This window comes from Cebus imitator, unplaced genomic scaffold, assembly GCF_001604975.1.
Source record: "Cebus imitator isolate Cc_AM_T3 unplaced genomic scaffold, Cebus_imitator-1.0 Scaffold61, whole genome shotgun sequence".
NCBI lineage: Eukaryota > Metazoa > Chordata > Mammalia > Primates > Cebidae > Cebus > Cebus imitator.
In genome coordinates, this window is record NW_016107376.1 from 9,541,103 (window position 1) to 9,567,734 (window position 26,632).

The 26,632-nt window shown below is 41.9% G+C and overlaps 1 protein-coding gene across 2 annotated transcripts in view; it reads left to right on the forward strand.

The window, feature by feature from the left end:
* Positions 1 to 26,632, forward strand: part of FNDC3B (fibronectin type III domain containing 3B) — a 374,192-nt gene that overhangs the window by 172,476 nt on the left and 175,084 nt on the right. The gene's annotated exons all lie outside the window — the stretch shown is intronic.

Genomic DNA, 26,632 nt, shown 5'->3' on the forward strand with positions numbered 1-26,632 from the left:
TGTTGACCAGGATGGTCTCGATCTCTTGACCTCGTGATCCACCCGCCTCGGCCTCCCAAAGTGCTGGGATTACAGGCGTGAGCCACCGCGCCCGGCCCCTGCCACTGGGATTTTTTGGTCAGTGTGATCTTATGAAAAGTGGTAGCAGTACTGTAAGTTAGGTCTGTATCTCTAGAGGATTTCCCTATTAGGGGCCTTTTATTTCCCTGTGGTTGTCTAAGCAAGACAATGGGAATCTCCTACTGGGTATTATTAACTATCTTTCTAGACCATCCTTTGCACAAAATGCTTACTTAATGAGAGTCTAAGTCAACCTTAGCCATTTCTCAAACTTCAGACTGTGGCATGTTACAGGATGGCAGCTGTTTAATAGATATCAGAATAGCCTTCGTGTTTTCATGGTAGGGTTGCCAGATTTAGGAAATACGTATACAGGATGCCCAATTAAAGTTGAATTTTAGATTTACAGCCATTTTTTAATGTAAATATGTCCCTTGCAGTACTTGGGATATGCTGTTATGAAAAAGTATTTGCTGTGTTTTTGAAATTCAAGTTTATCTGGGTGTGCTCTTTTATCTGGCAGCTCGACTCCATGCATTTTTGCACGATGTAGTAACTTGGATGCATGTTGTACTTAGAATATTATGTATATATGGTTAGTTCCTAAAAAGCGACTGGCTTCACAAATAAAGCCTTGAGTGCATGAAATTTTGAGCTCCTTAAAAGGCAACTGCAGTTGAGCTGGCAAATCACATAGGCCAGATTTCCAGACTGAGTTAAGTCGGCCATCATAGGCAAGAACTTGAAGTTACATCATCTAGAATCTCCCGATGGTCTTTTTTTCTCCATCTCTTTAGTTTGTAAGTTAAAAATTTGGGCCAAGCATTCCCTTCAAAAAACAAAGCATCTTTCCTTTATTCATTGAAAAAAAGATAGAAATCTTTAATCTTAAACAATATAGACCGGTGTATATGAGGTTGTCTTTGTGCATATAGAAAGAAAACGGAAGAGTTTTGTAAAGCCTTCTGCCTCGCTTTGTCTTTTGTTTGGCCAGTATTTCCTTTGGCATATTCTGCAGGAAGACCAGAGAACCACACATGATAGTAGTAAAGATCTCCCCCCACCTACCCCCTGTTAGATACTCTCTTTCATATCCTTTGACACATTTGATTCAACTAACACCCTCCTGTAAGGACAAGTGGTTATTCCTAATTTTGTAAGTTAGAAATTCTGCCAACTGGGCTGGGTGTGGTAGCTCACGCCTGTAATCCCAGCACTTTGGGAGGCTGAGGCAGGTGGATCATCTGAGGTCAGGAGTTCAAGACCAGCCTGGCTAACATGGTGAAACCCTGTCTCTACTAAACATACAAAAAAAAAGAAAATTAACCGGGCGTAGTGGCGGGTGCCTATAATCCCAGCGACTCGGGAGGCTGAGGCAGAAGAATCGCTTGAACCCAGGAGGTGGAGGTTACAGTGAGCTGAGATTGCACCACTGCACTCCATCCTGGGAGACAGAGGGAAACTCTGTTTAAAAAAAAAGAAAAGAATTTTTCCAAACTAAACAGTTTATTGGTCACTTTCCCAAAGGATAAAAGATTTGTCTTTTTATAAAGTCTTAAAAATGATCTCATTAAGTGTCTGTGATTGAATGAGTGGATTCCTTTGTAGGCCCTTCTGTTCTCAGGAATGCCATTCCACCTTCCCCGTGTCTCTGGTCTGTGACCCCTGGAAGAGATTACTTGAAAGCACATTCATAATTTTGTTTCACATTCATGATTTAGCTTGAAGAGAATTAGGAATTATTATTTGAGCCTTTTTAATAGTTTGCTGCAGGGTTTGGGAAACTTTTTCTATAAAGGGCAACATGGTAAATAACGTGCTTTGCAGACATACAGTCTCTGATGCATACTCTTTTACAACCCTTTAAAAATGTGACAACCATTTTTAGCTTGTTAGCTATACCAAAGTCAGCTGTGGGCTGGCAGTAGTTTTCCTGAGTGTTTGTCCTTAGAAATATATTACATGGACAGTTTTGTGGGTTCTGAAATTTACCCATTATTTTTGATACACGTAGAAGCGGGAATGAATACTTAGCAATAAAAATATGTGACAAGCTGTGGGTACCCTAATAGCCTGGAGGACGCTCTCTGTCTCCGTGCCCCTACTTCCCCTGTGGCAGTTACTCATATGTTTAAAAGGAGAATTTTGTGATTTCTTCTTAAGTTTTTGGAGTTTGTGTTTATGCTAAACAAAATGTCATTCTGATGAATTTCTTTTGACAGTTATGTGGGAGCAAGTGGTCATATAGCAAATTCATGCCCAAAGGCAGGAGAAAGTGAGACATGGCATTGGCTTGTCTTCTCTTTGCATTTATGTATTATGACATGGAGTATTTGGTGAAATTTTCATATAAGAGAATATCCTAACCAGTTTATCTATCTTTCTGAACCGTCAATTCTTAAGAAACTGCATAAGCATTTTATTTGGAAACCTGATGGGGAGAGATGTTACATTCACGTAGAAATGTAACTCAACAGGAAGTTTGCCCTTTGCTCTGCTTTATCTTTTTGCTGATTTTCTTTGAAAGATTATGCCTGGTGTTCCTCCAGATCACAGTGGTAACAACAGGCAGGCTCCCAAAAGCACCTAAGGAGAGAGACGGCCCATGAGAATCCATCATACATTTCATACCTTTCCAGCTGCTGTTCTTAGTGATGGGGGTAAAGCCATTCAGGCACTCTGCGTCTTTTATTATACATGGAAATTGGGGCATTTCCCGTCACATTTTCCCTCTTAAACTTTTACAAATCATTTTTGGGTTCAAATGCAATTGTGAATAGACAGACATCGCTTCTAGGAAAGCCGTTGGGACACACTGAATTGTGACTGTCAGACAAAGGCATTTTGTTTAGAAGGCTTGTCCCAAAGTGGTGCTGGAGTCGGAAAGATGGGCCGCCAGCGTCTCGTTCTTTCTGCTGTGAACTAATAGGAAAGCTGATGTTTGCTGAGTGGATGTCTGTACTCACTGTCCAAACAGATCTGTGTTTGCCAACTGTGAACATATTGCTGCCTCTGTGAGGCACTCCATCATGCCTTGAATGGATCCTCTTGTGTTCAGAATTTTCTGACTCAAAGAGAGGGAGAGAGAAATATTTCTTTCAGACTTCAGCATTCACTGTAGCATCCATAGTCTCATCAGACCTTTAGAAACCGAGCATGCACCGGAGATGCTTCTTAAGGAGAGTGAGAAAAGGGCAGAGAAAAAGGAATAAAGTAAGAGACAGCCCCATTGAAATGCCTTTATTCCGACCACTTGTGGCCAAGTTTTCGTAAATAAACCAGGCTGTCTTGGCAAATAGAATTGTGAGAATATTCTTGATTTCTCCTGAGCAAAATAAAACTCTTGAGTTTCCAACTCATGGTCCATTTCTGTGCATTTATATACGTGTACAGACAAAAGTAAAAGCATATAATACATTCATAATGTGTTACTGAGTGGGTGATGGAGTTTTATTTCATCTGGATCCCTTAAGAAAAGGCTAATTGATACATAAGAAGAGGTTGTGATTACTTTATAAACTGTCTCTTAATTTTAGAGTTACAAACTTACTAAATATGAAAGGGTGAAAATGAAGTGGAATTTTTTTGTAGTCACTTTGTATAAGTTGACAATAATAGTACTTTCTGGCAAAGTCTAGTATTGGCTGTGTGAATTGAGGACAGAGCTCATGAAAAAGATTTGGCATTCCTTGCAATTACCCATTGTTTTGTGTGTTAAGTTTCAGAAACCTTGGTTGAGTGGGTGGAAAAACAACATTGCTGATATTGAAACTCAGTGAGCACATGGCATGCACAGGATACTTAACTATATTGGCCTGAGTTGCTTACTGAGTACATGTTGAACACTTACAAGCTTCGCTCGGTATTGTGGAGGAAATGGAGAGAAAGGGAAGGACAGAATACTTTTATGAGTGGAAAGGTAGTACATTTCTTTCTTTCTTTCTTTTTTCTTTTTTTTTGAGATGGAGTATCGCTCTTGTTACCCAGGATGGAGTGCAACGGCACAATCTCGGCTGACCGCCACTTCTGCCTCCTGGGTTCAGGCAGTTCTCCTGCCTCACCCTCCCGAGTAGCTGAGACTGCAGGTGTGCACCACCATGCCCAGCTAATTTTTGTATTTTTAGTAGAGATGAGGTTTCACCATGTTGACCAGGATGGTCTCGATCTCTTGACCTTGTGATCCATCTGCCTCGGCCTCTCAAAGTGCTGGTATAATAGGCGTGAGCCACCGCGCCTGACCTGGAAAGGTAGATTTCTATGTATCAGTAAACTGTTGCCTGGCCTTAGTCAATGAGAATTCAATGTTGATTTAGTTACCTGGAGTAAAGGACTTTTTTGGCATAACCCATAAAAGCTTAAAACCAGAATTACCCTCGTCACCACCAGGCTACAGTATTTACCATTTGGTTGTCTGGATATCACTTCTTATCCAGGACGAACTACTCCTAGAAAAATCTAGTTCTATAAACTTATTGGTTAAAACGGAAATATAACAGGAATAGTAGGGACAGTTGAGATAAGAGCTGGAATGGCAGCTGTGGTTGCCATTGATGTAATAGTCATGATTTCAGCTAGCCCAGCTGGGAAGCTAACCATGTGCCAGGCACTCTTCTAAGTATTTTATATATGGCAACCAACTTCTTCCTCAGACAGTCCCGTGAAATTGATACTATTGCTTTCATCGTCTTATAGATGAGGGAACCAAGGCACAGAGAAAGGTTTATTAGCGTGCCTAGGATTTTGCAACTAGTAACTTGTCGAGCGTGGAATTGAATTTAGAGGAGGATGGCCCCGTATCTACCACAACTACTACAGCACTGTGGCTGGCCGGGGAAGAAACCTGCATTCTCTTTGTAGACTTTTCCATTTATCTTTCCTTTATGTCTTAGAGTATGTGTGTCCTATCATATGGTTTTGGACAAGTGTTTGAAGGCCATCAAAATCCAAGTATTAGGAGGCTAAGATCAGAAAGATAATGCATTCTATAGGTAAAGGAATTTGCTCCTCTTTGTATTTATTACAGAAAGAAGTTCCACATTTAATTAATTCCTGCTTATTATTATTATAAATTGGTTGAATTACATTGTGATCTAGTAGCTAGGGCTGTGTAGCACATTTTGTTCAGAACTTAACTGACAGCTTGGATTTAAACTTAAAGTCAACCATTATGAGGTATCTTAGTATAAAATCAGGATATTTATATGGACTTACATAAAAATATTCAATCATATATTTCTTTACGATGGTGGAATGAGAGGGGATATGTGTATATGTAAAGCTTGGAAGCAACATTTTTACCACTGGAGGGTCATAATACTATTGCCTAGAGTAAGTAGCTTTTCTGTAGGGCTATAGGGCTGGGTGAAATTGGCCATTTAAGATGATTTTTATAGGAGTTAAGTTTATTGCAGCTCATTAATGCTATGTTTAAAAGTTACTGGTTATCTGAAATGTTGCCCTGAGTGGAAAGGGGGTCATATGGTTCCATTACTAGAGAATTATGACCTAAAATAGTTTTGCATGAATAATGTAAATCTGTAACTTATTTCTTGGGAGCCTATCTAAAAAAAAGTTTACTTGAAAGGCCAGGCACGAAGGCTCATGCCTGTAATCCCAGCACTTTGGGAGGCCAAGGTGGGTGAATCACTTGAGCCCAGGAGTTTAGACCAGGTTGGCCAACATGGCAAAACTCCATCTCTACTTGAAAATACAAAAATTAGCTGGGCATGGTGGCGGGTGCCTGTAATCCCAGCTACTCGGGAGGCTGAGGTAGGAGAATCGCTTGAATCCAGGAGGCGGAGGTTGCCAGGAGCTGAGATTGCACCACTGCACTCCAGCCTGGGCAACAAGAGGGAAACTCCGTCTGGGGGGGAAAAAAAAAAGGAAGGAAGGAAAAACAGAAGTTATACTACTCTGGAGACTATCTTTTGAAAAGAGAGTTATAAAAATAAAAATAGATTATATTTGATAGTGATGTTTTTTGTAGTTTGTATAAACACTGGCTGAATTTTTAATGTTTGCACATGCTATTGAACACATGAAATCTATCAAGATGGTTTAGTATATTGGGTTTGCTCAAAAACTAAAATTTATTCCAGTTTCTTCTTTTGAGAGAGAGATTATGACAAAAGAATTGCTTGGTTTTTGCTCCATGAATCTTTCTTTTGGCCTTTTTTGCCTTTGCTTTGCTCATTTTATATGTCTTGGACCTATCTTTTCTTTCTTGTTTTTTTGCTTATTTTGAACCTGTTTTGAGGGGCTCCCATACTGCAAAACCTTTGTAAGAGCTCATCATAAAAGAGGCAGCTTCACACCCGGAGAATTCCTAGTCCCAACTTTCTGAATGATACCTAAGATCACTACCTTCATTTTTTTATCTTCTAGTCAGTAATTTTCAGCAGTCTTTTCTTGGTTTAGGTTTAGTCTGTAAAAGGCAAGCAGGATATTAATTTGCATGAAAACCTGGAGAAATTAGAAAACGTTTGTTGGGTATTACTTTTGCCTGATACCTACTCAAAAATAGAAATAGAAATACTTTATCATATTATTAGCACTTTCTCTGCAATCATTAAGAGTAAAAATACAATGGGTATCAAATGAATAACACAGTTTACAAGGGAAAAAAGTGACCAAAGCATCCCATGGATCAGATTTGAGTACGTGCTGCTTTTGTGAACTTGTGCTTCAGTGTTTTTGTTCGGGAAGTTTTGATAGGTTAGACTTCTCCAGATATATTGAAACATTAATAAATAATTGAGTAAATAGGCCGAGGTTTTATGGAGGTTTTTATGGGCTCAGGAGGGAGGATGTGTATGCTGATTGGTCCATGGGAGCCCATAGGCGGGGCTACATCTGATTGGCCAAAAGTCATCAAGGAAGTTCTCACTCGCAGTAGCAGTGGCTCGGTAACCCCAGCACTTTGGGAGGCCCAGGTGGGTGGATCTCTTGAGGTGAGGAGTTCGAGACCACTCTGACCAACATGGTGAAAGCCCATCTCTACTAAAAATACAAAATTAGCTGGGCATGGTGGCACACACCTGTAACGTCAGCTACTTGGCAGGCTGAGGCAGGAGAATCACTTGAATCTGGGAGAAGGAGGTTGCAGTGAGCCTAGATTGCACCACTGCGCTCCAGCCTGGGCAACAAGAGCAAAACTCCATCTCTAAAAATAAATACATAAAAATGAAACAATAATTTATTAAATAGATAATTTAGTAAACTTAAAGGGTTGAAATGTAGCTTAATAAAACCTTAGCCTTAACAATGCTTTCCCCAGTCACTAGTGGAAAGATTTACTTCTAATTTCCTTGTAAATCTCACTTTATAAAGCCCACACTGGAGAGCACATTTGGTGATTAAGATCTGAACATTCATTTTTCTCTTTCCTACGGCTGACATTAGTAAGAATATAATATATTGTGATATGAGACCCTGGGAAAGAAAAACCAAAAGCGTGTGGTGAAGCACAAATTAAAGGAATCCGACATTTCTCCCAACTCCTGGGGACCAATAGTCATTTGAACTTTAATTTAATATGCAGTTAGAGCAATTTAATAGCTTAGGTGGACATGCTATCTACTGTCAGAAATAGATTTTTCAAAACCTGAAGAATAATACACATATTTATTTTAAGCCCTTGTGACATAGTCTTCTCCCAGAGGGTGAGCAGGTTAGGGGGCATGAGTAGATAACAAATGGAGAAGGCAGAATGTATAGTTTTAGTGGACAATATTGTTTATTTTTTTGTTTTTAAAGTTGGTATGTAATTGTTGTATGTATTGTTGGAATATATGTGATATTTTGATACTGTATACTATATGTAGTGATCAAATCAAGTTACTGTTGAGTTATCATCACAGAACCCTTTGGGTGTGGCTTTGCCAACCAGAAACCTCTGTGACTGGTGGTGCCTCTGCTTGAGTTTGCTCATGCCTGCTGGGCTGCTTCTGCCCACTCTGCCTGGCAGGCTGTGCCCAGCTTGCACTACCGGCCCAGATCCTCACCTGTCTTGGGTGAGCCAGGCGCAGAGTAGTGAGGGGTTTAGAAGTGAGTGGGCATGGGATCTGGCCACTGTGCACAACCAGGCATTCTGGCTGCTGTGGTGGGATGGGCAGCCCCAGGCACCAGCACAGGTGCTAGCTCTGTGCAAGGCTGCAGCTGGACCAGACATACCACAGGCGGCTTCTGCTGTGGGCACCAGTGTCTGGATGAGGGGAACACCGTGGTGCCTGAGATGCCGGGAACCACAGAGCCCCAAACAGGGTGTTACAGCGTGTCACAGCTCTGGCTCGGTAATCCCCGAGGTCTGGGCCCTCAGAAGGGCTGCAGCTCTTGTCTCGTTCTTATTGCCTGCAGTGTGGTGTGCGGGGGTGTGAGTGGGGGTTGTGTTTCAGCCCGTTTGTGTTGCAGTGCTCTCAGTCATGCTGGCCTGTGGCTCCTGGGCTGGCCCAGCTCCACCACTGCTTCCTGTTGCATGAGGCGGTCGCCTGGTGCTGGCAGCGGGTGGGAGAGCTATAGTGTTACAGCACCTTTAGCTCCCACCCACAGCTTGCCAAGCTGGCCAGTGAAGTGTTACAGCTCTTTTCTTTCCCGCGCTTGGCAGGTCCTGAGTTCTTCTATGTCCAGGAAGAATGAAGTTGCATGGGCAAGTGGAGGGTGAGCAAGGCGGAGAGGAGCTTTAATGAGCAACAGAACAGCTCTCAGTGGAGAGGAGACCCTAAGTGGTTAGCTCACATCCACAGGCAGGTGATGGGTCTCCGAGTCTGGCTGAGTCTGGGGTTTTTATAGGCGCAGAGGGGAGAACATGTGTGCTGATTGGTCCATGGGTGGCCACCGGCGGGCCTGGAAACAGCACCATCCCATTGGCTGCAAGGTATCAAGGAGGTTCTCCCAGTAGCAGACTTCACTGGGAGCGGGACTCCCCAACACTGAGGCTTCAGGCCCTCCCTGGCTTAAAGGTGGGGTTTATCCAGGGACCTACCTGCCCCTTCCTGCCTAGGAAACTGTCTGCCTCCCACCACCATCAACATGCCATCCATGACGCCCAGGCTGTTTGCCCCGAGAGGTGCCTGCAGCCAGGCACCTGCAGGCCCGTGCTGAACCACCCCCAGCCCCTCGGCCTCGATCCCATGCTCATTGCTTCCCCACGTCTGGAGGGAGCTGCGGCAGCAGGGGGCTGCCATGTCAGTGCTGCCTGGAGCACACACACATCCGGCTGGGTCACGGCAATGCTCAGGCTCGGCCACAATTTTGTTCCGCAGTGGAGCGGGTGCCAGGGGCAGGGAGAGGCCAGGGAGTGGGAGCAGGCACTTGTGAGCCCACAGGAGCGCTGGGATGCCTATGTCCGGAGCTGCAGACTCCCACCCTGCCAACTTGGTAGGGCACAGGGCTCCCACTGGGATCACCTGTTCCCAGCCCCTGCCAGCTCCGCGAAACACACCCCCCCCCACCCCCATGCAGCTGGCGTCCTTGCAGCAGGGTTCCACATGGACTGCCACTGCTATCATTATGATACATTTTGAGAAAACAAATCATTAGATTTTTCTTAAGATTTCTGCATTTTTTCCTGTTTTTGTTTTCCTTTTAAAATGGGGTCTATGTCAGCCAGCCTGGGGTGCAGTGGCACAATCGTAGTTCACTACAGCCCCAAACTCCTGGGCCCATGCAGTTCTTCCACCTCAGCCTCCCAGGTATGCTGGGACTACAAGTGCGTGACATCATGTCTGGCTAATTTTTTATTTTTAAAACATTTTTAGAGATGGGAATCTCACTTTCTTTGCTGCTGTCCAACTCCTGGCATCAAGTGATCCTCCTTCCTCAGCCTCCCGAGTATCTGCGATGACAGGTGTGAGTCCCCATGTGTGGCAAGGTCTGCATCTTTGGAGTATTTTGTTGTAGCTAAACTTTTCAGACAAGTGCAAAAAAAAAAAAAAAGAAAAGATTTGCACATGAATATGCAAACGGGTATGTCTGTTGAGAAGAATAAACTAAGGCTTTAAGGAAGAAAACATTCTTTTTTTCTGGCTCAAGTGAGAGAAATAGCTCAGCTTAGAAGTTACTTGCTTTTTGGATGTGTTACCCGGATGTGTCAGCCCTATATAGAATCATTAAATCATTTTTATACACATTCTTAGTGAGTTGAGATTTTGCTACTGACACATTTGCGAAAGTTGGGATAGAAAATTAGAGTTTCTTGTTCAGTGATTTACTACTCTGCTGTTCTGGAAACCTTTAAGTTAAAGTAACAGATTAAAATATTTCATGTGAAGAGAACTTGATGATTTCATATGACAATATGCACACACTGAAAAACATATAACTGTTTTAATATTTTAATGATTACAAATAGTATAAAAATTACTTGTAACATAAATGTAAAAACATAGGTTTTTAAGTCTGAGTACAGTGCTGATTGGAATTGTAAGGATCTCAGTAACCTAGTATAATTCAGGATGAAGAAACAGAAATCGTGACCTTCTTCAGCTTTGAACTTGGCAGGACCGCATTTGCAGATTCTTGCCTATCTCTGCAGTGGGTTGAGTTCCTTATGGTCCACTGACCCTGGTGTAGGGAAGAAGCTGGCTGGACTTATTTCTGAATTGGACTGTGAGTAGCCCGGAGCTATAATTTCCCACACCTTTTTGAACCTGATTTTGCAATGGGGCATAGATAAGGTAGATTGTTAGAAGGACCCAAGGGGAATGGTTGGAAGTCATGTCATAGAAGGAGAAGGTAAAGAAAGCCCAGATAGCTTTGTCTCTAGAAGAGGGGGGCTGATGGGATTCAGTTGTCTAAGTCTGTATCTGAATCTTGTTTGATGGAATTGGGGTTACATTTAGTTTTGGCTTTTAGGAAAAGGGTTCCGATATCTGCCTATGAAAAAGGGAAAACCTTTACCAATGAAAATTGTTTAAAAAATGGAATTTGCTGCATTTTGAGATCATGAACTCCACATTGAAGCATTCTGCTGCTTGCTAGAAATTTTGTTCAAACCTTCAAGCCTTACATGGGGAATTAGTCTGGATGACTGTTAAGATCCCCCAGAGAATTCCAATTCTGCGATCTTGGCTATCAACTAAAGATGTTTGTAAATATTTTATCAACTATTCTACCTACTTCCTGATTCTTAGATGCATACTGTTTCACATTCAACTATCACCAGGGGCCATTAATCATATAAATAAACAGCAATTATTTCATAGACTGATTCTTCGTAGAGTGCTTATTATTCTACGTTGTATAAAATCCTGCGATCATTTTGTTGTTGCCGTGAAAGTATAGCAGTGGTTGCTTCATTGTGACTGAAGCTGGGGGACTATTTTTAGCCAAATTATAGTCATCTTTGCCAGCTGAAGTATGTTCAATTAAATATCCATTAATAGGATAAAGTTTATGGAACTCTGCTAATGACTCTTTTTCCCTCTTTGCTTTCAAATATTGTGATGACATTAAAACTTAGCTAATTGGGCTCAAGGTAATTACAAATGAGATGTGCTTCAAGAACCTTGAATAAGCTTATTTTTTTCTACCTTCTATTTGTTTTTACTGCGTTCTTTCTAAGTCATTCTTTTGAACCGGTTCATAACACATTTGTATCAAAACCAGTGAGGGGGTTGCCTGGGGAAGTTGGGCTGCTTGCGGGGAAAAGCAGACTCGGGAGCGCTGGAATTCTACATTTTCAAAAAGGCCTAGAAATTTTGATGTAATAGACATTTGAGGATGATAGCAGGAAGAATTTAGAAATTGTCAACTAACAGCTGTTTTCTAGAATCTGCAAGCGTAGACCTACGTGACACCAGTACCACCCAGCGTGTTACTCGAGAAGGAAGCACAAAAACTATCAGGTTTCTCCTCTTTTACTTTGCATCATGGACGATTAAGTAACTTGCGCAGGGCCATGCAGCATGAATCCTGTATCTCCACTGAGCCATTTGGTTTTGATGGGGATGGACTGAAGAGAAGAACTTGACGAAATACTGGAAAGCTGAAATGAACCAGTGACCAGCTCTGGATTCCCGTGATGATTTGTATCAGTCACCGTTTTGAATATCAAGCACATGCTATGGTCACAGATCTCTCAGTGCATCAGGAGGACAGTTGGAAAACAATTAAATTAAGATTAATTGGGGCCGTGTATTTTCTGGGTGTGGCTTTTCTGCCTTGTTTGTAGTTTACACGCAAATCCATCAGATTATTTCCTTCCATGTTAGGTATCTGTCTGGTTCCTCCCTTCTTTTTCAGAGAGGATCAGCTTTCTGCCCCAGATCCTTCTTTTTCCTTATCTGTTCTCCACTTAATTTTAGTAACATTCCCGTGCAGACACCCTAACAGACCTGACCTCAAATCTGTGGCCAGGAAATTGTTACTCAGATACTTTGACAGTGTTTTACTCCTCTAGAAATGAATGCGATCCTTAGACGAGTGTGAGGCTGAAGGTGCGTCTCATGGAACCTCAGGACGTGGGCGTTCACACATGGGAACATGGGGATTCTTTTACGGGTAAAGTCTTGGGTAGGCAAGCCATAAACCACAGTTGTTTGCAAAGGCAGTGATAGGGAAAAAGTGATGAAGAAACTCCCGTTTTCTCAGTATTCACAGTTTTGTCTGGACAAGGGAGGAGTGTAATCCTAAAGTTTTGCCTTGAAGGGATTTATGAGTTGCTCATACTTGTATATCATGCATATCCTTTGTTTGTGCTCATACTCTTGCTTAACCATGGACAGTACTATAGGCATAACTCCCCGTTTTGATGTCCTCTTGCTTTTAGTGATGACTTGGCAATTTTGCCGTCTCCTCATTCTTACCTAAGACAGCCTAGTGTTTTTGCCTTTCCAGATTAGCAAACCAAAGGCTTAGTAGTTGTTTTGAGGAGCTGACTTTAATGTATCTGTTCTGTTGAAAAGCTTGTTGCTTTTTCAGCTCAGGATAAACAGCAGTGAATCAGCCAGGAGAACTTTCTGGTAACCTGTTACCCCACATGTAGACCCTCCATTGCAGTTTGTCCCCAGCCCCCTTTGTAGATGAAGGGCTGATTTTTTTGAAAGTGAAATTGTAGCTTGTTTTGTAACATCGCTTCTTTCTGCAGAGGCAACATGCCAAAACTAGAAGCATCTGTGGTGCAGCCATAAAGCAGTCTGGTGCCTCTCGAACAATAACTTTGTCAGTTCATTTTTATGGCTGAGAAAATAGCAGTCTAGGTGACCTGACTTTCCCACAGTTGCTTGGGGGCGTTTACTGACTGCCCTTGATCAGACTCGAACACTTCATGGACAGGAGAGCCTGACCTGTTTGCAGTTGCTGTTTACCCTCAGCGCTCAGCCCACCCATTGTTTTTCACTCACAAACAGAAGGGTAAAAGCAACAGGCTGGTGTGTAGGAACTCTCCTTTACTACTCTCCGGGCCCCTTCTGTGTGGTTTAGGTAAGGCAGAGACTGGAACTACATACATTGAACTAGAGGGCGTTTTATTAACAATGAAGACACTTTTGTCAAGTTAATTTTTGGAGATTGCTGGTCTTTTCCAGCCTGACACTGGAGTGACGATGAGTGAGCGAGCAGCCTTCTAGATTGGAGAGAAAGTGGCGTCAGGTACTAGGACTTTGTGGTTTTTTTTTTTTGGAGACAGAGTCTTGCTCTGTCACCAGGCTGGAGTGCAGTGGTTCAATCCCGGTTCACTGCAACCTCTGCCTCCTGGGTTCAAGCAATTCTTCCGCCTCAGCCTCTCGAGTAGCTGGGACCACGTGCCACCACGCCGGGCTAATTTTTTTGTATTTTTAGTAGAGACGGGGTTTCACCATGTGGGCCAGGATGGTCTCGATCTCTTGACCTCGTGATCCGCCGGCCTCGGCCTCCCACAGTGCTGGGATTACAGGCGGGAGCCCCCGCGCCCGGCCGACTCTGTGTTTTATGGAACGTTTGGTTCTATTTTTTTTTTTTTCTTTCCATTTCCATCACCACTCCTGATTTTCCTTAGTAGTTCTAGTCCATACAACCTGGATGTCTCTCTCTTGCCTTTGGATTTTAAGTGCATGGCTTAAAAGAACTAAGCTAGTGAACCACTTTAGGATGTTGTCAGTAAAATGCCTTTACAGTGTTGTTGAAGATTTTGCTTTATGGCAAGCACTCTTTGCAGGGGCAATGGAAGGACCCACCCTGAGAGCAGTTAAAAGCGATCCTCTGTGGTTTGCTTTGTAAGCCTCACTGAAACAACAAATAATTGAAATCTCCAAAATACATTGAGTAATGATACGTTGGTAAAGCAATACATGATGACTACTGGTAATACAGCTTTCAGGTTGGTGATGTTTTTCATGTTCTTTCATTTGTAACAGATGAATAATGTAAAACAGAACTTGTGAGGAGTACAGTGACATTTTGTTGTCTGGTTAATAATTTCAGCGCTGTTTGCAAAATTGCTGTGCTAGAGCATGACCTTGGAATTGTAAAGCAGAACACAAAATAGGAAGTGCATATTGGCCCAGGAGTTCTTCATGGACTTGTTATAAAAACACTTGTTTGCTCTCCTGTGTTTTGCTCACTCCTTGGCTCCCCTGGGAGAAGAGGGCCTTGTGGCCAGGCAAATGGGGTGGAAGTGGGGTCCATGGGGGAAGAGGAGGCAAGGATTTATTCATTTCTGTTCCCTTCTATCTCTCTTCCTAAGAGCAGAGAAAACTGGTGAGAGAATGACAGGCAACCCTGTTAAAAGACTCAGGGGCCGGGTGCAGTGGCTCACACCTGTAATCCCAGCACTTTGGGAAGCCAAGGTGGTGGATCGCCTGAGGTTGAGTTTGACACCAGCCTGACCAACATGGTGAAACCTCGTCTCTATTAAAAATACAAAAATTCGCCAGATGTGGTGGCAGGCGCCTATAATCCCAGCTACTCGGGAGGCTGAGGCAGGAGAACTGCTTGAACCTGGGAGGCAGAGGTTGCAGTGAGCCACGATTGTGCCACTGCACTCCAGCCTGGGGGACAGAGCAAGACTCTGTCTCAAACAAAAGACTCAGGGCCAGTGCAGTGAATAAGTTCTGCCCCATTCCTGCTGAGACCTCCCTTAGTTGGTCTGCCTGAATCATCTTTAATGAGCCGTCTTTCTTTCTCATTCTTTTCTCTACAAAATTAGTAAACTTTAATATTATTCTTTAACACTTTAGTCTGCATTTTACCTCAGGGCATTTAAAATTTAATTGTTCTACTAAGTGGAATATGGGGGGATTTTTTTTTTACCCTCAACACATTTGTTTAGAAAATACTACTGGGAGTGATACTCACCTATTCCTCTTCGCCTCTCCTGGGACCTCCTCTTGAGTTTGTTATTAGGTGAGATGCGAGTAGGTCCTCTTTACTCGGAGAAAGTTTGGAGGCCTCTCTGATGCTCCTCGTGGGCCAAAGAAAAAATGCTGCGATGGTTTGCTTTTAAAGGTTTTGAAATGAAGCACTTGACGCTCTTTCTGATGCCTTTGTTTTCCTTTTGCTGTTGATATTTGCAGAGACTTTACTTGTTAAATATCAGAAGCCTTTTCTCCATATTATTGAGTTGTGTTTGCCTAATTCTTTAGGGCTTTAATGTTTACAAGGTCCTGGTTTAAGTATAAATAAGCATATCCTTGGATTACCTGCCAATCGAAACCTGACATTAAAGATCAAAGCAAAGAAAGATGGGATCTTAGTATTCATTTAAATAAATTTAACTGGCTGGGCACAGTGGCTCATACCTGTAACCCCTGCCCTTTTGGGAGGCTGAGGTGGGAGGATCGCCTGAACCCAGGAGTTCAGGGCCGGCCTGGACAACATGGTGAGACCACATCTCTACAAAAAACACAAGAATTAGCTGTGCGTGTAGTGGCTTGCCTGGAGTCCCAGCTACTCAGGAGGCTGTGGCAAGAGGATCCCTTGACTCCAGGAGGTTGAGGTTGTGTTGAGCTGTGATCATGCCACTGCACTCCAGCCTGGGTGACAGTCAACAAGTAAGTTTAAATGATAAGGTGATCCTGAATGTTGTTTATTTGTATATAAGTAAATTATGTTTCAAATTGGGGCGAGGTGATAAAGTTTAACTTGAAGAGCAGAGTCCTGAGACCCCGGGAGAGTCGGCTTCACCATCAGTCTGGATGTATGGAAACCGCTGTTTTTTGTTTTTGCAAACACCAATTTCTTGGACCCTTTCTTGTAGCTCTTCTACCTAACTCTTCAATTATTTCTGCTCCTAGAACCAGACTTTTCACCAAATGCTCATGCTGCTTGTGTTGTCTGGGCTATGTGCCTGACTCCATGCTGAGGTACACAGAAATCTCAGGCCAAAAGCTGGGCCCTCCCTTCCCCCACATGGTTCTGTGCACCTGTGCATCACTCATTCTGCATGCCACTCTCTCCATAATTAAGAACAGAACTGCTTGTTCTCTTCAATGTCATTGTGTCCTTGGCATCCTGCACAAGGTCTGGCGGTTACATTGGGTTCAACAAAGGTTTGTGGAACTGAACAAAGTAACAGGAGTTGTAAAAACTGGAGCTGAAGGTTATATTACAAGCCTGTCTCCCGGTACCTGATGTCTTTGGCAGTCTTAAAGCTTGCAATTCTGTAGCCCTGAATTTAAATCAAGTTCTTTTTGAAACCGTGTTAGGTCGTCATGCCTGCGGTGAATGGATTCACCAACTTTCTGTACCATTCATTGCTGGTTGCTGAATTTTGAATATTCGTCCCCCACCCACTCGGAGGATAATTGTTATTATCCAGCTCCAGGGTTTCTTGCCTCTAATCAAACAATTGCTGCTGGTTTCTGCAGTAGTTTGTTGTGTGTTATAAAATCTTCTGTGTGACTTTTAATTCCTTACATCATCTTGCACAATGACTGTGGATTGAATTTAATAAAACATAAGCTAACAAAAGTATAGCATTATATATTCACATAGAAACTGTAGTTTTTTTTTCTTAAAAAAAATTAATCCTAAAAAAACTTGATAAAGTAGCTAATTGGGTGGATACCTCAATTTTATTGAAATTGAGGGAAATTGGGAGTTAAGAAGCTTGTCTTATGATGTGAGAATTAAACCCTGGTCTTCCTCCTCCTGATACTCTTACAACACCTAAGTAACAAAGCAAGTTCAAAGAGGAATGTTTGAAAGAAAAGACTTGAATTTCAAATTGGCAAGACAGAATTGTTAACTAATGCAGGCCTTGTGATTTGAAATGGCTAAGTGAGAAGAAGTGGCTGCCCTTACTTAGGAATTCTATCAGCACCTCAGTTTTGCTTCTTGATAGTGATATATGTTAAGATTTCAGCAGGAAGATTTAGTCATTGAGCAATTTGTTGTTTTTCTCACTTGCTCCTTTTAAAGACAGTTACTGGACCAGACTAGAAATTCTTGAAATAAAGCCAATGCCAGAGAAATGGAGAAGATCAACTTTCAGGAAAAGACAAGGGAGGGCGGGGGACACTGGTCCTTTGATTTAGAGCTATCTGAGGACATTCTGAAAGTTAGCACGCCCAACTTTCCAGGGTTTCCTAGAAATTGGGGAAACAGAACAGGTAATTTTGGGAGACACAGAGGACTCGGGTTAGGGAGAGTAGACAGCTGTGACAAAGCAACCACCCTTCTGTTGTTTTTTCTTCTTCTTTTTAAATAACCATAATTAGGTTATTATGAAGATACTACATTTTCAAGAGGAGCATGTTCTTGCCAAGCTACAAGATGGAAACATATTTTAGAAGAAAGAATGTGAAGAGCAAAACAGCTCACTTGCTCACCTAAGAAACTGTAACTCATTGGGCCTCTGTGGTGAATGATTACGCTGTATTAAGCTCTTTGTTCACATGGTATTTCTCTTCTACTGGGGGCAGTGTTAAAGTTGTTAAGATCTTATTTGTCAAGGCACAGTGCTAGGTACTTTATATGCGTTACATCTTCCAGGCCCCAAAACCACCCTTGAAATTAGCCGCAGTCTTCCCTTTTGGTAGGCCAGTAAAGTGCTGATCAGAGAGTTTTAAGTAATGTGCCCTAAGGTCATGTAGAAAGTCTTGGTGTCCAGGTACAAACCCAAGCCTCCCTAGGGCCTTCCTGGCTTGTTAACTCTCTGGCTGGATGCCTTTGGGAAGAAGTAGTGATAGGTTGGAGAGACCAGTATGCCCTTGTCATTTTACCTGAGCCAGAGGAATGTGCCATCAGTACCTAGCTTCTGTGTGAAAATAACACCTTGAAAGAAAGCGAGTTTGCCAGCAGCATTTTCAGGAACGAGAGACCTTACTTTCAAAGGAAAGTGAAATTAGAAAAACAAGAAGAACTGAGTTCTCAACCCTGTCATTCCATCCCTTGCCTGTTCTTTCCTGGCCTGGTCAACTTGCTTCTGGGCCTCAGTTTGTTTATTTTAAACTATGAGATTTCTACTATGTCCTAAGGGCCTTTAACCCCCTCGGTTCTGCAGTTACTGAGGTTTCCACAGGATAATAATCTTTGTAAATCTTGTAAAATGTAGACAGTGCCTGAAATGCCTCGTTGTGTTTATTTGTTTGTATGTCTGTTTCCCCGCAGTTGCTTGTGAATAGACAATGCATCTCTTGGGCTTTGCATAGCACTGCATCTAGAAATAGTGTCCTTCCAAATATGAATGTATATGCAATGAAGATGTGCTCTCAGACATTAGACACAGGTGCTCTTTGGTAGCTTGTTAGCAACCCCCATTGTACTATCTTATCTTTCTTTTGGTCATTTGCATAATTTTTTTTTTTTGGGGGACGGAGTTTCGCTCTTGTTACCCAGGCTGGAGTGCAATGGCGCGATCTTGGCTCACCGCAACCTCCGCCTCCTGGATTCAAGCAATTCTCCTGCCTCAGCCTCCTGAGTAGCTGGGATTACAGGCACGCGCCACCATGCCCAGCTAATTTTTTGCATTTTTAGTAGAGACGGGGTTTCACGGTGTTGACCAGGATGGTCTCGATCTCTTGACCTCGTGATCCACCCGCCTCGGCCTCCCAAAGTGCTGGGATTACAGGCTTGAGCCACTGCACCCGGCCCTATTTGCATAATTTTTAAATTCTTTTTTTGTTAAGGTGAAATGCGTAAAACATGAAATTAACTCATTTAGCAAATACACCTAATCACAGTGTTATGCAACCACTACCTCTGTTTCCAAAATGTTTTTTATCACCCTCAAAAGCTGGATCCATTGAGTGGTTGCTCCTCAGTCCTGCGAACCCTCCATCCACCCTCCTGTCTCAGCCTTTGGCAACCACCAATCTGAGTTCTGTTTCTGTAAATGTATGTATTCTGAATATTTCATAGAAGTGGAACCACAGAATATGGGTGATCTTTTGGGTCTTAACCTAATGCTTTCAAGCTTCATCAACATTGTAGCGTGTATTGGCACTTCATTCCTTTTTATGATTGAGTGGTATTCTGCAGTTGGTACGTACCACGGTTTATCCATCCATCTCCTGATGAATGTTTCAGCTGTTTCTGTCTGTTGAGTATTGTGAACATGAACACATGTACAGGCTGCTGTGAGCATGCCTGTAATGTGTCTGTTTTAGTATCTGTTTTCACTTCTTTTGGATATTTTACTTTTAATGGCAAAAACCACAATGACTTTTGCACCAACCTAATACAACTACAAGTGGAATTGGTGGGTCATAAGGTAATTTTACATTTAACTTTTTGAGGAAGTGCTACACTTTTCCACAGTTTCTGTTTTACTTTCCTACCAGCAGTGTACAAGTTTCCAATTTCTCTACAACCTTGTCAACGCTTGTTATTGTCTGTGTGCGTGTCTTTCAATAGCCATCCTAGTGTGTGTGAAGTGGTATCTGATCGTGATTTGATTTGTATTTTCCTCATGACTAATGATGATGAACATCTTATGGGTGTGCCTGTGTCTGTGTGTTGGCTATTTACATGTTATCTTTGGAGAAATGTTTATTCAGTTCCTTTAGCCATTTTTAAGTAGGGTTGTTTGTCTTTTTGTTGAGTTGTGAGAGTTTTTTAAAATATATTCTGGATACAAGCCCCAGATATGATTTGTAAATATTTTTCCCATTCTATAGGATGTGTTTTCACTTTCTTAGTAATGTCTTTTGATACACAAAAGTTTCTAATTTTGGTTTAGTTCATTTTATCTGTGTTTTGTTGCATGTACTTTTGGTGTCTACAAATGTGTTGCCAAATGCAATGCCATGAAGATTTACTCCTGTTTTCTTCTAAGAGTTTTTTTTTTTTTTTAAAGCTTCTATAAGTGATCCATTTTGAGTTGATTTTTGTATATGATATGAGTTAGGGGTCCAGGTTCATTCTTTTTGCCTATTTGAGGTCCCTGGAATTTTGATAGGATTACATTGACTCTGGATCACGTTGAGTATTATTGTTAGCTTAATAATAAATCTTCCATGGCTGGGTGTGGTGACTTATGCCGATAATCCTAGTACTTTGGAGACGGAGATATATCACTTGAGCCCCAGGAGTTTGAGATCAGCCTGGGCACTATAGTGAGACTCTGGCTCTGTTGAAAAACAGCAAACAACTAAATCTGTTTCATTCCATTATTTAGCAGTTTTTGTAGTTTTAGTATACAGATCATTGACTAAATTTATTCCTAGATATTTTATTCTTTTTGATGCTGTTATGATTGAAATTGTTTTCTTTATTCTCTGATTGTTCATTGCTGGTGTGTAGAAACACAGTTGGCTTTTGTGTGCAGATATTATATCTTGTAGCTTTACTGAATTAGTGTGTTAGCTTTAGTAATTTTTTGTGTGGGATCTTTGAGATTTTCTGTATGTTGGGTTATGTCATATGTGAGGAGATAGAGTTTTACTTCCTGCAATTCGGATGCCTTTCTTTTTCTTGCTTAATTGCTTTGGCTAGAACTTCCAGCACAATGTTGAATAGCGGTGCTGAAAGTGGGCGTCCATGTCGAGTTCCTGATGTTAGGGGGAAAGTCTGGCTCTTTTACAGTCTTTTGTCCCACGAAGTCAGAGCTTATCAAAGCATGGTCCCTAGACAGCAGCATCCACGCCACCTGGGAACTCGTTAGAAATATTCATTCCTGGAGATCCCTCTAAACTTTCTGATTCTGACACTGTGGGAAGTGGGGCCTATTGTATTTTAAGAAATGCTCCAGGTGATGTGGATGCACATTGAAGTTGAAGAATCACTGCAGTAGAGTTCAAATTTCTTTGAAGTTAGTGTCTGTGCTTTATTTTCTTTGTATTCCTTTTAGTTCCCTTGTGAGATTAATCAGTGTTGAATAATTAAAAAAAAAAAAGAATGTCAAGGCTAACCAAAGTGCCTATATTATCTCTTAGCTTGTGTAGGAGTCTTGAGTCACCATGAATGATAAAAGATTCATCATTAGGGCTGGGCGCGGGGGCTCACACCTGTAAACCCAGCACTTTGGGAGGCTGAGGCAGGCGAATCATCTGAGGTCAGGAGCTCAAGACCAGCCTGGCCAACATGGTGAAACCCTGTCTCTGCTAAAAATAGAAAAATTAGCCAGGCATGGTGGTGGGAGCCTGTAGCCCCAGCTACTTGGGAGGCTGAGGCAGGAGAATCACTTGAACCCAGTGAGCCGGGATCGTGCCACTGAACTCCAGCCTGGGCAACAGAGCGAGACTCTGTCTCAAAAAAAAAAAAAAAAAAAAAAAAAAAATAAAAAAAAAAAAAAAAAAAAAAAAAAAAAAAAAAAGAGATTCATCATTAGACATTTATGAGATTCATCAAAAGACCTCACATTTTGCATGCAGTCCTAGACCCATTGTAAACAGCTTAAGTGTACTTGTATTTAGACCATTTGTTCTGATGATTACTTTCACCATTATTATCTGTTTACCTACTAGCTGTGGCCTTATGGCTACTTCTGCCAGCAAGAATTTCTGTTCCTCAGCTATTTAGAAAGACCGCAGGGTCACTTTTATAGGACGTAATTGAATTTTTTCACAGCATTATTTCATCTTTGCTTTATTTTCTCATTCGTTTTATCTTGCTACGTTGTGATGTCAACTCTTTTACATCCTTTTTGAACAAGGTGAGACTTAAATCATTTAGGAAAGAATGTGATCTATTGCAGCTAAGGGCTATTGTTGAAACATAGCCATTTTGTCATAAAAGTACTAGCACCATGTATTACATGACTACTCAGATTATAAAAATACCTTTTAAAAGTGTGTAGAAGTATAGTATAGTTAATGTATAGCTGGTCTTTTTCTAAGACTTGTTTAAATGATGATTTATACTCTGGATTCCTGGTTTCTACCACTTTGAGATTTCTAATTTTTTTTTTTTTATTCACCTAATCAGTCTAGTTCTGTGTGCTCCAAGAATGGGTGCATACTATGAAGAGAGCTTCTGAGATGGGTGTGCTCTAGGGCAGGGGCTCCCAACCTTTGTGGGACCAGGGACTGGTTTCGTGGAAGACAGTTTTTCCACAGGTTGGGGATGAGGGGGGCTGTTTTAGAATGAGACTGTTCCACTTCAGATCATCAGGCATTAGTTAGGTTCTCATAAGAGGCACACAACCCAGATCCCTCTTTGTGATGGGATTCCCTTTCTTGCGAGAATGGAAAGTGGCTGCTGCTCTGGCAGGAGGCGGAACTCAGGCAGTCATCCTCGCCTGCCCACCGCTCACGTCCTGCTGTGCAGCCCGTTTCCTAATGGGCCACAAACCGACAGTGGTCCGTGGCCTGGGGATTGGGCACCGCTGCCCTTGAGGATCCCTGGTAGCAGGGAAGAAACGGAGGTTGAGGCAGAATGATCGTACAGCCGTGGTGGAGGCACAGGAGGTCTCCGAGAACTTGTGTGGTCCTAAGAATACAGTGTTGCTGGTCTTTCCTCTTGCCTCTTTGGTGTGTGAATACTGTCGTAGAATCATTGCATTAATTGCTGTTGATTGAATAATAAAGCAGCTCTCTGACTTTCTGGTTCAAGGTTTTCTATAAGTAAATGAAAAATCAATTTAAGTGTTTCAGGCATTTAAGACTTTTAGGAGGTTTAGGAAGATAAATTAGTGTTTTAATTAGGGAAAGATTACAGTAATATTGGACATTCTCAAACACAGTTGAACAGAGGTCGTAAACTCACAGACTGGGAATTAACTGTTTTTTCATAGCACCATGGTGAATGAGAGTTTATTTTGCTGCCTTTTAAACTCCAAAATGCCTATAGGTAACAATGGTTTATTTCAGAAAGGAGAGGAACTTGGGGTTCTAAGGCAAGGTCGAGTTTTGGAAGCTGTTACTACATATTTTTAAGTGTCCTTTGAAATGGTTTTGATAACAGTGACAAAAGGAAGGGAAACAAGCATGTTAAAGTCATTTGGCTACTCTCGAAATCAAGGCTGTGAAGAAAACCTTTTTTAGCTGTAAATCACATACTTGTCCTACATTCTTTAAAGCATTTTACACAAATGACTTTAACAGTTTTAGGGGTCATGCCTGGAGTTAAGAGACTATTTGCATGGTATACATTTTGGTGATTACAAAGCGATACAGGTATTGATCGACTTACCACCTATGCAACTAAACGACCACTCGACTTTACGACCACAATCGCCAGCCACGACTGCTCCGTGTCTGGCAGCGCAAACGTTGCCCAGCTGGGCGTACGACAGTGCGGACCAGCTTCCGTCAGCACTACCATCTCCGCGTGCATATAGCCTACTCAGCTTACGACCAAATCGTGTTACGAGCGGTCCGCGGTCCCGACCGTGGTCGTAAGTCGAGCACTAGCTGTACTTTATTGAGGTGGTAGCACATCTGTTCACACTCTACTGTGAAACATTTTATATTTACTTAATGAGGAAGGATTGTCCCCTAAGTCAATGTTGTATGAAGTATATACTTCTTGATTTTATGTTCGATGGGCAGGACTATTAAAAAGCTTTAGTACTTAAAACGTAATAGGAAAAAAAATTTTTTTTAAAGCAACCAAAGCTATCAATAAAATTATTAAAAGCATTATAAAAAATAATGATAACTGGCTGGGCATGGTGGCTCACGCCTGTAATCTCAGCACTTTGGGAGGCTGAGGCGGGAGGATCACCAGGTCAGGAGATCAAGACCATCCTGGCTAACATGGTGAAACACCGTCTCCACTAAAAATACAAAAAAATTAGCCTGGCATGGTGGCGCATGCCTGTAGTCCTCGCTACTTGGTAGGCTGAGGCGGAGAATTGCTTGAATCCAGGAGGCAGACGTTGCAGTGAACTGAGATCACGCTACCGCACTCCAGCCTGGGTGACAGAGTGAGACTCCGACTCAAACAAACAAACAAAAAATACTGATAACTAGCACATATTAAATCTAATCTTTATACCTGACCTTATGAAGTAAGAATTGTTATTCTCACTTATGACTATTAAGAAGTAAGGCTAGGTGAGTTGTTCAAAGTCACAACCAGTGTGAATGGTGAGCTGGGCAATAAAACCTGGCAGACCACACTCTTATTTTTATTTTATTTTATTTTATTTTATTTGGAAAAAAGAAAAAAAGAAAAAGAAAGAACGAGGGAAAGAAAGAAAAAAAAAGAATGAAAGAGAGAAAGAAAGAGGAAGAGAAAGAGGGAGAGAGAACAGGAGTCTTGCTCTATTGCCCAGGCTAGAATGCAGTCTAAAAATGGGTATTGAAAACCTCTTTTATGCCAATAATTGTGCTTAACAATGGAGACAGGAAGGAATAAGGGAGGAAAATAACAAACAGCCAACCAATATTTCATTTAAACCTGTGAAATGCTATGCAGTTACTGAGGAGTGATTTACTTCCAATTATGTAGTCACTTTTAAAGCAGGTGTGATGTGGTACTGATAAGAATGTATGTTTTGTGGATTTGGGGTGGAGAGTTCTGTAAATGTTTATTAAGTTTATTTGTTCCGGGGCAGACCACACTCTTAACATCTGCTCCGTCGGGCCATGTCCATCAACCCTTGAATTTCACAGGGAGTCCTCTGGATGAGGCAGAGATCATTGTCTCTTATTTCAAGTGAGTCAATTCAAATACAAATATTTAGTAAATTCCCAACTCTCTTGATGGCTATGTCAAAAATGCTGAAGCTGAGGAGAAAAATGGATTTGGAAACCAGTGCCTTCAGCAATTGGTGGATGTATTCGTTTAAATTATACTTCAGAATTAAATTGGGTCATGCAACAATCTATTTTTATGCCATTCTCTTCTGCTTTAAATTATTGCGAGCATGTTAGCATGTGAGAGACTGCTGTGTTTTTGTTTTTTAATAGAGATGATCAGATAGTTTAGTGATTTGGTGTATTAGCCATGAATTTGGAGTGAACTCTTGGCATTTGGAATGTTAGATAAATATTACACATTTTTCTGCCGTGGTCCTATGTTTTTTTCCCCTATTTCACAGACCTGTTCATATTCTCACCAGTGTCCCTGTCCCTCTTGCCCCTACTGAGTCCTCCCCTGTGAAGTAGTCAATGGGTTGTACCGTGAAGTGAAGGGTGCATTGTATGTACAGGTAAATGCAGCACTGGATGGCAGGATCTGCCTTCTGCCAAATAAAGGGTTGTATTTCCCTTGGTTTTTTCTTGTTCCAGCTGAGCAGTTTTCATTGCTGACAGCACAACTTCATTAGGATAAAGCAAATAAACAATGCAAGGCACGTGGAGCCAGGAAGTCGCATCTCAGACTAGAAACATATAGTTTTCTGTTGACATTTGGGAGGTGGGTTGGTAAATGGGTGAGCCAGCCACCAAACAGAAAACCAGTGGCCGTGAGGTGCTTGCACTTCTCGGGAAACCATTTATTTAACCATTAGACCTTTGAAAGGTGTTTGAAGTTGATTTTGATGTAACAATGGCCAGTTGCTTTGTAATTAAATATTAACTCAAAACTATGTCTTAGGTAACTGTTAACCTTGCCATTCCTTGTTTGCTTTAGACACGTAATTAACATTCATTGGATTTACTTTTTTTGTTGTTCACGTCTCTTAACAACTCATACACAATTACTTGTCTTCTGGTTTTAAAAACTTTCTTGGGCAGACAGGGTCTCGCTCTGTGCCCAGGCTGGAGTGTGGTGGCTTGATCATGGCTCCCTGCACCCTTGATCTCCTGGGCTCAAGCCATCCTCCCATCTGAGCCAAAGTGGCTGTGACCAGAGGCACACACCACCATGCCTAGCTAATTTTTAAATTTTTTGGTAGAGATAGTATCTCACTCTTGGGCTCAAGTGCGCCCAGCCTTGTCTTCTGCTTTGTTGAAGCAGTAAGTCAGACAATATTTGCCACAAGAATGTCTGTCAGATGTTTGTGGCTGCCAGGAAAACTCCAGCACTACATTCATCTGAAGGACACTGCTAATGAAGGCCACTCATTTAGCTGTTGTCATCCACCTTATCGATCTCAGGACAGCCTGCTTAATCTTCTATTGTGTTTATTCTTTTTGGAGGTGGTTTGACTTCTTCTGTGAAGTCCCAACACAAGACAAAGAGTAGACTCCTTTTGAATGTGTAGTTAGACAAAGTATGTCAGTCCTTCAGTTGCTTGCCAGCAAAGATCAGTCTTTGCTGATCAGGAGAAATTCCTTCTTTGTTCTGGATCTTTGCCTTTGGATTTCTATTGTGTTCAAGGGTTCAA